The 11825-nt window shown below is 42.3% G+C and overlaps 2 long non-coding RNA genes across 2 annotated transcripts; one reads left to right on the forward strand and one right to left on the reverse strand.

Moving 5' to 3' along the window:
* The first annotated feature begins 1440 nt into the window (after positions 1-1440).
* On the forward strand, positions 1441-10991 carry LOC112847305 (uncharacterized). Its single transcript, XR_003220775.1, has 2 exons — positions 1441-7763; positions 7865-10991. It is a non-coding gene; the product is annotated as an uncharacterized LOC112847305 (long non-coding RNA).
* LOC109202909 (uncharacterized) lies at positions 10754-11571 on the reverse strand. Its single transcript, XR_002062892.2, has 2 exons — positions 11435-11571; positions 10754-10998 (listed from the first exon to the last, which is right to left on the reverse strand). It is a non-coding gene; the product is annotated as an uncharacterized LOC109202909 (long non-coding RNA).
* Between the last annotated feature and the right edge of the window lie 254 nt (positions 11572-11825).

Consider the following 11825-nt stretch of genomic DNA (forward strand, 5'->3'; position numbering starts at 1 on the left):
GACCCATGAACCACACTTTGAGAACTGTGATTTTAGACAAACTATCGCCATCAATCTCATGACTCAGGTGGCTGCGGTTTATCAGACTGTGTCATCCATCTGTAAGAGGGGTCGCTGACTTCACCTCTTTGCATATCAGAGTAGTTAGAACACTTAAATAGATGATCATTGTTCTTGGATAAAAATCCTAGATATATAAATCCTCGAGCATTAAAAGATGAATCCATTATCTTGACCAGACTCTACTATGAGTCTCTTGGAGGACCACATGACAGGCCATTATGTTTACTAAATAGAATTACATTACTGCATTCATGCCATAAATGACAACACACAGCTCTATAAATGTGACAAACACCTGTTTGTTAAAATAATGTCCATTGTTATCTGTTAGAAGACAAAGAGTGAGAGAAATTCTCCCCTGCTCGCTGACTGTTCAGGTTGCGTTACAGACCATAAAAAGTCCAAGTCAAAGCAAGTCGACAAGCACCTGTCTAATCCTGCTGATCATAGCAGCATTGTCATTATCTATGTGCCCTAGCCTATGACTGTAATTAGAGCTGCCTTGGATGATCTGAAACACAGATGGTGGTGGGAGGCTAAGCAAATAGCACTAAGGTAATCAGTCGGGGTTGTGGGAGCAGACAAATCTTTAAAGACCTGAAGTGAGAGCCTAAACGCTCATTCAGTCGTGTCAGGACTAGCCGGCAGAGTTTTTCATTTCGGAGACATGTTTTCAAGAAGGCCTCCGCAGATTTGTTGGACGCTGCCTGATGATCCTCGTATGAAACTCAGGAAAGTGAAGTGCAGTTAATCAAATGAAACCGCTGATGACTAAATGGCATGAAGTCATGTCCTTGTGGTGTTCATTAACCTTTTCAACCTCACCACGCATATGTTGTGCATCTAGCCACCATTCAAAGCCAAAGGAATTTTAGTTGGACCCCAAAGTTATTCCTGGTTTTGAATGCAAGCGCAAGTTCTGCTGACGCCCATCCAGTACGTTTCACGCGAGCCTCTTAATCTCTATAATTTCGCTGTCTTGGAAAAACGAAATTATTTCACTTATGGCAAACAAGCCGTTTTAATCACACTGGATCTGAAAGAATACAGAAACCCAGTGCAGCAAAGCACGTACCTTCATGATCTGGCATGAATGAGCTGAAGTCACTAATAAAGAATGTATGATTTCCCAAGCTCTCGCCACTTGATTTTTTTTTTCAAGCATTGTTTATTTTTAACTTTGAAAACAACAGATGATGAGTTTCTCCTGCTTTCCATAGTCAGGCATAAGCATCAACTCGTTATGCATGACAAACTGTCAAAGTTAGGTAGTTTGAATAAACGTATGAGGACATATGATCCAGCGTCAAGCTACAGAAGATGGGAATTAGAGTCTAGTACTACTTTATATGCCTTTTTGCATAGCTTGTCCCTCTACTGCTTCATGCATCAGCATTATTTCCGTTTCTGCAGGACATTTTATTTGGCATCGACCAGTGCTGAAAGCCTCAGCTTTTTGTGGATGCAGGTGTGGAGGTACTATGCAGTCTCAGTATGGACTGAATACAGGAGAAAAAAATGACTGGAAGAAGGCACTCGCCTGTCACGTTTCTTTTTCTTTTACCAGCAATGAGTAAAAATGCCCATTTTTCCCAAAGACAGTACTACCAGTGTGCCTTTGAGCTGCCGATGCTGTTTTACTGTTGCTGACCTACATACAACTTGCCATGTCAGCCCCCCCCCCAAAAAAAATCAGCCTGAGCTAGATCCTCCAGACAGGAGACTCCCAGTGAACATAGCAACAGAAACTCTCCTCCCACCTCTCTCCCCACCCTCCCTGCCTCCCACTGGAGCGATGCGGGCCAGGCTCTGTAGCTACAGCCTCACTTGGCTTCAGGATTGGGGGAAGGGGAGTGAGTTAACATATGGCTTATTGTGCATTGTAGGCTATGGCTTTCAGCTCGTCAACACTGGCACGAGCTGGAAAATTGCACTTGTGTTCAGCAGCTGAATCTTTTCTTCTTCTTTTTTTCTCGCGATATTTGTTTGGTGAAATACCCACTCAGAATGCCATAAACCCAGCCGGTTTGTCACCAAAACTCCCGTGCAGAGTTATTGTCTCCCAGACTCGTCTATCATCACCTTAATAGCCACGTGTGTAACACTTAAAAATGGTAATCACCTCGGCTGTAACACCCGCAGACAGCTGCTGGAGAACGATGACTACCTGTTTTATAACCATGTTTGCTTTGGAGGAGAGTGTGGTGCTGGCATAATTTGTGGTTCAGTTGCGTGTCAAGCAAAGCGGTCGGCCACAGTTTGGTGACGCAAGGGGAACTATTAATATCTCGGGAACGGGATGTTCTCGCTTCGGCATCGGGGTCACTCGAGGATAAACAACGTGTTGACGGTGTGGTTGTGGAGAGTGCGACAGAACGATCGTCTGAGAGTTTTAAAGGGGGACACGCCGAAGTTCCCCTCTTTCCTTTTCTTTGTCCCTTGCACCGGGCGCATCCCCGCGGTCAGGCTGGTTCACGCTCCGTGCCGGGGTTGTGCACTTCAGTCCGTTTTGAGCCTCGCCCACTTGTGAACCCGCTGACTTCTGAGCGCACTCTGGTCGAAGTGGTGGAAACAGTCATGTGATGTAACAGTGCCTCTTTGGAAATCGTATGTTTTGAAATTCTGCCTCGCTGTGTTTTTTTGTTTTCACTTTGAACTTTCTCTGCGCCAAATGGAATATAAAAGGGAGGCTTATGTGCGCATTCCGCTCAGATTACAGGCCTGTAAAGCATCATAACGGCGCACGACTGCAAACAAAAGTTTGGTATTGCAATTAAAATGGAAACCTGCATTAGTTATAGGCAAGATGGAGAACTGTCATGTAGTGCACAAGAACTTGCACCAGCAACTGGTTGTTTATCATTATCATCAGAATACATTTTTATTTTATTTATTTATTGGCTTTTAAAAATGAATTATTTTGAGATAAGCAGTAAAATAGAAAGTCAAAAAGACCAAATTTTAATATAAGGGGGATGTCAGGGACACAACAGGAAGACAGTTTTCTTACTGTGTCAGCACTTATTAGGAAGTCTTCTACACAGAGTGGGTTCATCCAGAATTTGGGTGTTGAGAGGATGGAATGGCGTGCCTGCAGTCCTGATCTCAACCCCACTGAAACCTTGTTAGATCAGCTCGGAAGTGCTCTTTGTGCCAGAGTGACCAACATAACCATGGTGGCTAGATTAATCTTGGTTGAAGATGCCATCCCACAGCAGTGTGTAACCAAACTGGTGACCAGCATGAGGAGGATGTGCCAGGCTCTTGTAGCTGTGTATTGGTCTGCCACATGCTACTGAGGCCTCTGTTTGTTAAATGAATAAAATGTTTAATTACCAGCACATCTTGTTTCTTCAGACTTAAATCAATCAATCCAACAAACAACACCAAACAAGAGTCAATAGCAGAATTAACAGCTTGACATTGGCAGAGAAAATTTGGCAAGTTTCTCATAGGTCAAGCCTACAAGGACAACTCTGCTGCTCAACCCACAAATGCATTTGTGGATTCCTCACAAATATGGCAATATTTAAGGGGAAATAAACAGGCTTTCCAACTGTATAAGATTTATGCCATAAGTGGATTTTGTAAGTTTATATACTTTCAGTTTTGTTTTCCATGTAGATTTTTATTGATCTTTGCTTTTTCTAACTGTTGAGTAGATAAAACAATTTCAAAGACATAAGCTCTGGGAAATGATAGTGAGATCTGTCACTATATTCTGAGATTTTTTCCAAATGGTAATTTAATTCTAATGTTTTATTTCAGCTTACAGCCCATATAAAGAGAAGTGACAGAAAGAAAAAAAAACATCATGACCTTTATTAGTAAGGCACTGGGCCACCACAAGCCATGAGAAAAGCTCCAGTGCAGCGTGGCACTGTTTCTCTTATTGTCTGAAACGATACTGGATATTCCCTCATTTACCATGTGGTAGAGAGTGCTGTCTTTCACTTCAGTCCAAAATCTCCCACAGGTGTCCAACTGTGTTAAGATCATATGGCTACGGACACCACAGTATATTGTTTACCGTGCTAATCAACCCAATCAGTGACCCCTTGAGCCCTGTGGATGGGGAGAGTGCCATGCTGGAAGTGAATACTCCATCAGGATGGAAATGTTCTTTCACTGGATACCAGTGATCAAAGTAACTGTGCTGCAGTGATCCTCCCCTCTCAGTGAACCATGTAACCCTTATTGCTGGCATCAAGTATTTAGGCCTGCCCTCATATCTGGATGTACATAACATGTTCACATCACTTGCTGATTGTAAGGTTGGTGGTTTGACCCTCACGTCCTCCAGTACATATGTTTGAAGTGTCCGTGGGTCAGATATTAAACCCCTCAGTCAAGGGCTGTACACAAAAATACTAAAACAAATAAGAACATGAAATTCCAGAATAGCCAATAAAAAGAATTAATAGCACACAATAAAATAAGACAGTTTTTAAATAAATAAATAATAATAATTCAACAAACAGAATGCCGATTTAAACAAAAAAGTTTGCCTGATTGTGGCTTGTAATAAAAAGTGCTTAGTACTCACTTAGAGCAGAAAAGCACTGTAAGTACCAGTCCACTGGCCATTACTGTAATAACCCTATATAATTATGGGTGCATTGTTCTTGCAGACAAGTCTTTTCACATCCTGCATAAACAGCCTCACTCACCTGAGGAAGAGCTACTCTTTAGCCTTGCCTTGCATGCACCAGTGCAGCATCACAGTCATCAAAGCTGCACTGCTCATGACAGTTTCCACAGATTTAAATGTAACTTGTAGCCATTTTTTCAAAGTGAAAACTTGTCAGACTGAGAACTCTGTCACTGAAGCTCCTGTAATTCATCCCAACAGTGAACCCTTTTTCACCATCATAAGAAACAGCAAGTTTTTTGGTTTGAGTTTAACTCCTTAATACTATGCAGTGCACCAGCTTGGAAGCATGCTTGATTTGCTTCTACACTCATTTATTTAGTTTTTTCCTCTAATTTTAATCTCGATCGGTGTCAGTAGAAAATGACTGTGCTGTAATGACCTTTACATCTTGCACACACTCAAACACTGACCATTAATAATGGACTGCATGCCATTTAAGTGCCTCTGTTGAATGTCCCACCAAAAGAGACGGTCATCTCAAAAGCATCAGCGCAGTGAGCTAATGCAGGCCCCCTGCAGACTCACCGCCCAGATGAATAGTGCATTTCAGAGTGTTGTCCCCTCACCGGTGCCCGCGAGGCACGTCCCTCTCCAGCCGTCGCACCAATCAATGCATTTTGAATAGCACCAGCACTGACCAGCAAATGGGTGCAAAAACAAAACTCTGTCCGCTTCACATTGCTCTTTTGAGCTGTATTGTGTTGAGCAGACAAAGCCACCATGCCAAAGGAACAATGATGGCAGTGCATACTCATGGCTAAGCATGGGCCTAGGGTCAAGCGAGTGACGTACAAATCAGCTTGTGATTATGAACTCAAGTCTGCATGCAAGACAGTCGTCACTCTCACGTCAGAGCACTTGTCTACTGCTTTCAAATTATGCAACAGAAAAAATTATCATGTTCTGCCAGTGATGCTGGACAGCTCTCTGTTCTTTGTAGTAGAGTGCCGGGGAGGCGGCACCGAGGCGGGGGAGGAAAGCAGGATTAACATAGTGGTAAAGAAGGTTGCCTCTTGTGTGGCTGAACATTGATGGCCTGGAGGCAAAAAGACAGAGGGAGGATGACAACCAAATGGGACTCCTTTCTAAACAACACCTCCCACCCTTCTGAGAGCTCGTGCAGTGACCTCTTCTCAGCCTCAGCCCCCTTTCTGCAAGGTGCTAGGAAGGGAGTTGAGCACTGTTCTGGTCTTGTTGTTGTTGAAAAGCAGCACCTGAATGACGCTATCTTGGGCAGCTGTCATGGGCAGCTTTTATGAGTTAATTTGTTTGTTGTTTAAGTGCACAAAGCCCTGTCTTTAGATAAGATTTCTCCATATGACAGGTGTTTGCACGGGGCGTTTTGAGCACATGTGTAAACTGCACATTACAGTTTCTTTTGTATGAATAATTTGCATTTACTGGTAGTAATATAGGATTGAGCATTTGCCTCTTATTCTGACAATTAAAATATGCTCTTGCTAGGAGTTGGCTTAGCTTTGTGTGATGACTATGAATTCAACTGTGGGGAAAAAAGAGCTTAAATAGGGTCATTTGTGGGACTTGGCACATATCTTTGGATAGAGCCAGTGTCCAGGATTTATACCGCTTCTTTTTCTTCTTCTTTTGGCTTCTCCCTTTAGGGATCACCACAGTGGATAATCTGCCTCCATCTAACCCCTATCTGTCACACCAACTCTCCGCTATGTCCTTCTTCACTACATTCATGAATCTTCTCTGTGGTCTTCATCTTTGTCTCCTACCTGGCAGCTCCATATTCAACACCCTTTGCCCAGTATATCCACTATCCCCTCTCCACATGTCCAAAAAATATCAGCATTGCCTTATCCTGTTAACATTGTTCTTTCACTTTAACATCTTCAGCTTGGCCTTCTGTCTTTTTGTCAGTACCCCTTTCTCCAAACCATACCAAATGTCTAACTGCTATCTTGTAAACCATCCCTTTCACTCTTACTCTGTGCATGTTTCCACCTGTCTCCGTCTCATTCATACACACGTATTCTATCTTGCTTCTACTGTCTTTCATTCCTCTTCTGTCAGAGCATACCTCCACCTCTCCAGACGATCTTCCACCTGTTCCCTGCTCTCACTACAGATCACATGTATCGTCTCCGTACATCATAGTCCTGCTTGACCTCATCTGTCAGCCTGTTCATCACCAATTCAAACAAGAATGGGCTCAGAGCCAATCACTGATGTAATCTCACCTCGAATCCTATCACACAATCTACCACTGTCTCACTATCCTCACACATGTCCTGCACCACCCTCACATGCTTCTCTGCCACTCCTGACTCCTTCGCACAATACCGCAGGGTTTGTGCTAAGCTAAGCTAATCAGGAGCTTCCTAGAGCAAATATCCAGTTTGGACACAGGAGAGGTGTTCATTGTATTGGATAACATTTGGCAATGAAGTTAATAAATCATCTCTGTGTTACTGGTGAGCCTTTAATTTAGAAATGTGGCTTAACTTGTCAGACTTAAAGTTCAACACCCTGGAATAAATTAATCACCAAAGTACACTTTTTTGGATGTTGTCCAAGAGAGTGTATTCTGTATCTTATCTGTGAGAGATGCTACAAGTTACCTTAAAAAAAGGAAACCCTGTTCTCAGAAAACATCAAGATTTTTGAATACCTAAAGAGGAGGGATGCGATCTTATATTTGTTCGTGTGCCAAGTGGTTATTTACCATTTATTGTTCCCGGTAGTCTTTGCTCAATCTGATGTTTGCACTTGTGTTCCTAATGGTAATGTTATGACAGTAAAGTGTTGATAAGGACCCAATAACTCTGTAACTTGTATATCCTGCTAGACAGCAGGAAGGCTGCACTTTGTTATGATAGCATGTAGTTTGGACTTGTTTACCCATCTCATCGACGCCTGGCTGACTCATTGGACCTGGTGTTATTACTGTACGCATACGCGCTTTACATAATCGGGTGTTCTTTTCTCTCCTCAGCAAAGGGAACAAAGACCAACATTTCACTTGTGCCCTGTCGAAACACAAGCGCAAGTGGTTGGCTGTTACAGAGAGGTTCACGTGGTGCGTGTACGCCCTGCTGACTCGCACGTGTTACACTTACATCTTTACTGTTTAACACCTGTGTGTCGTCTGTATGACTAATCCTCTTTTTTTCTAAACAGGTAAAACCCAGCCTGTTTTTGTCATCATTAGTCACGGGGCTGCTTGTCTGTCACAAAGGGCTTGGAGAACAATAAGAAGAGGGATATATTATGGTGCAGTGTCCACACTATGGCACCTTCAGCTCCGTATCAGTCTTTATCATTCAAACCAATATTTTTTATAAAATACATTGTAAATTATATATCGTGACTGAGTCTCTCATATTTCCGAAACCACAAATGAAATCTTGATTATTTTCTTAGGAGTCGATAAAAAAAAACGTGACATTACCAGAAATACTGGTTTGGCGATATCTCGGAACTATAACAGCCTTAAGTGTTTTACTGCTTCTTCTGTTCTGATAAGAGTCTCTTTCCATTTCAGGGACGTTTACCAAGCAGTTGGACTGCCCTTCGAAACTCACAGCTGGATTAAAGGAAAGAAAGGCAAAAGGTCTTAGTTAATAAATGACTGAGGTTTATGAGTAGCCAGCATTTTAATGATAAGCAACATAAGAGTGACTATTTTAGCCATGCTGCCCACCCTGGTTTAAGAACCACGTGGAATTTGATACTTTTGTAAGTCTTTCAAAGTCTTCAGAGGGCGGGGTCTTGCCTTGACATGACAGCCGAGCCAGAATGTTACAGTGTTCAGGCTGCGCTGTGCTCGAAGAGGATATCTCCCATTGCAAACAAAAGTGAAGAGGCCAATCAAATTGCTGTTCCTGCCTGAGAACATTATGTCAGTGCCAGACAGTGTGCTGTTTGGACACAGTGCACTGGGGGTTGGTGCTGGGATTTGGGAACGTACAAAAGGTCTCTTGAATCATCACATTGCAGCAGCCACAGACAGAGATACTCCACCGTTCCCCTCTGAGTGAAATTGTGAAAGATATGATCACTTCCACAGCTGCTTGTCACCTTTGGAGGGGTTCAGTTGTTTGCGCTGCAGCTGATTTCCTCACTGTCTCTTTTGGCTTTCGAGCACTTGACACCCAAATAGGAGTTGATAAACACTTGCAGTTTCTATGCAGCTCTGGGAAATAACCCTGTGAAAGAGGAACTATCCCCTTTTGCTGTGCTCTCATTAGAAAAGATGGCCAAAGCACCACATGAAACACAAGAACACCACGTTTTTGTGGTGAAAGAATATGTAAAATAATACAGCCAGATGGCCTTCTGAATGCCACATTGCCGTGAACACTGGGAACTTTCTAGTGTGGGCTTTTGTGCACAATGCTGAAAGTGTGCATTCATTCTCACAGGAGAGCATCAGCTGCTGCAGGAAAGCAGGTCTAATCCTGTACTGGTGGAGTGCAACTTTACTCCTTTTCTTAAAAAAAAAGACGTTTTGTGCCCTTTGTCTGTTGCTCTTAAAGCATGCCACACAATATCCGACACATATTCTGGTACATTCAAAATCTGAGCTAAACAGGTCCTTGAAACTTTTTTTGATTAAACACTGGAGTTCATGTGGGTCCACAGGAGGTTAACAGGGACATTCAAGTATGTCCTTGTGCTTATAATCAATAGCATTAGCTGGTTTGTTTTCTGCCAGGACTTTGTAGCTAGTGACATGATAGTTTCCAGCATGCCTGGATTTGATAACTGTTTATGGATTTATTTCCAGGTGTCTGGAAAAATGATCAGATTGATCCAGCTGTAATGCTAACGCCATTAAATTGTCCAACACTGACAAAAACTTTGTATCTTGACTCCCTTTTTTTCCACCATAATGGTGTCAACTTGTCTCTTACTGGAGAATAAACCAAAGAAGACAGTGCCTGTGGGGGCTGGCTGGATTACAGTTGGCAGAGACTCAGAGTTGCTCAGAGGAAGGTTTTGAGGTAAATTGCTAGTTTGCTGAGAGAAACCACCATCTTCCAGAAAAAAAAACAACAAAAAAAACAAGAACAACAACAAAAAACACAAGCTGTTCATTTAAAAAAAATACTGCACTATAAAATAGATTATAATCATAAAGACTGTCAACTGCTGAAAGTCATTTTTGAGTCAAGTCAAGTCTGATGAAACTTTTGTCATCAAACATGCAAGACTGAGAGGAGAATAGGATAGAAGTTATCAGCAGGGTCGAGTAGGATTTAAACAACCTACTGCTAGTGTTGTTATGCCACTCTTCTGTCATTGAATGAAAGTTTAAAAAGCGGTTTTGAAAACAACTTATTTTCTCTGTCTAACATCAGCTGGTTAAACCAGTAATTTCTTCACTGAACTCTCTGCCGATGCACTGTGCTGCCCTGCCAGAGGCCTGCTAGAGATAGTCATAAGAAGGGGACTAAATAATATTAAAAAATCATGTTGAATCTTGTTGCTCCCATTTCAGACTGAATAACTGCCTCTGTGCTGAAATGTCTGTGTTCAGATGATTTATGCGCTTTTAGTTGGTTGTTTTCCTCGTTTTTGTGATCAGATAATGTGTAACAGAGGAAATCGGTGCAATCACGTTTTCAAATAGTCACCTCATCAGTTTTCTTCATGACAAAAATTGCACATTCAGAGCATAAGGGGGAAATTGCTCAAACTCTGTATTTCAACAGTTAGTTCTCATCAAATAAAGCTGCTTGTATTTTTTTTCCTTCGCAGAAAATCAGTTAAAAATGAATTAGCTAATAAGTAGGTCTTTTCCGTCTTACATCACTGAGAGGGAAGTATATTGGGGTTTGGACTCCTGGTGCTCAACAACTAATTTCAGTCCAGTTTGGAGAAGGGGAAATAAAAAAAAACAATAGAAAATTTACTTGCAAACCAACAGTATTCAGTAGATTTTTGACAAATACTGCATCAAGTGTCAGTCCTTTTGCATACAGGATGAGTGATCCTGCTGCACTGCAAATCAAATCAATCTGTACAGCAATGTAACCAAAAATATACACAATATCCCAAAACAAGTGACATGAATAGATTTTATTTATGAATAAACTTCATAAATAGAACCAAGGCAACAGGAAGAAAAAGACCTTTAATACTAGTTTATCTCAGGAAGTACTTGGCAGGTAGGTCGCTCCAGCAGCTGCAATTCTTCTTCTTCTTCTTTTTACACTCAGGGTATCTGGGTGTCATCTTCTGTGGATATAAGGGCTCTGTGGACAGGGGCACTTCCAAGGTGTTTTTTGATGGGGTGGTACAGGAGGGAACTGAAAACAAGATAGGGTACTCAGTGTTCCAAAAACACTCATGTGCAGCCCTGTGTCCTATTACAGATTTATTACACGGAAAATGATGACATGCAAGAGTTTAAAACAGTCATTTTGTGTTTTGTATAATTCTTTTTCAAAGTGTAAAAAGGGATTTATAGATTAACCTTTAAAGCAGAAAGTAGAACAACAACACCTTAAATAAAGTGAAAGTCCATTAAACCTGTACTTCTATGCTCTCTTCCAATGGTGCTGGGCACTGTAACGCTGCTCCACACCAGTGGTGTTGGTGGCGCTGTGGACACGCCCATGTCTGTGGGCCGCATACCACATGTTGGACGTATTCCTCTTATAGCCGAGTATATTACCACTCTAGCTGTATATTCAGGCTATATTTGCTGCAGAATGCCTCTCGGATCTAAAGATATCTCCTTACCGATATCATCGGTGGACAAAACTCCAAAGCGCCTGGAAGCTTTTGGGCGCCACTCCGCATGATTCTGTTGTATGTTTTAAGATCTGTTAACTTTGCAGCCTGCGAGGTATACATCATGTGAAATGCGTGGAGGCAACCTGTGGTGAAACTTTCAAGTTTGGTGCATTTAGGGACAGGCAGCGCCCAATGAATGAGCGGCTACTCTGACGATGCTGCCCGATCGTCGCCGGTCGACACGCCCCCAGCATGGATACACCGATCAGGAACAGGCGCTCGGGAGACACGCACTATGCTGGAGACTGTTTGAAGCCGCGATGGGAGTTAACGCATCCAAGTTTCTAGACTTCTTGTTCTTACCAGCGTCGTTGCACTAAACAAAGACTTTGGGTTT

This window comes from Oreochromis niloticus, linkage group LG7 (genome assembly GCF_001858045.2).
Source record: "Oreochromis niloticus isolate F11D_XX linkage group LG7, O_niloticus_UMD_NMBU, whole genome shotgun sequence".
NCBI lineage: Eukaryota > Metazoa > Chordata > Actinopteri > Cichliformes > Cichlidae > Oreochromis > Oreochromis niloticus.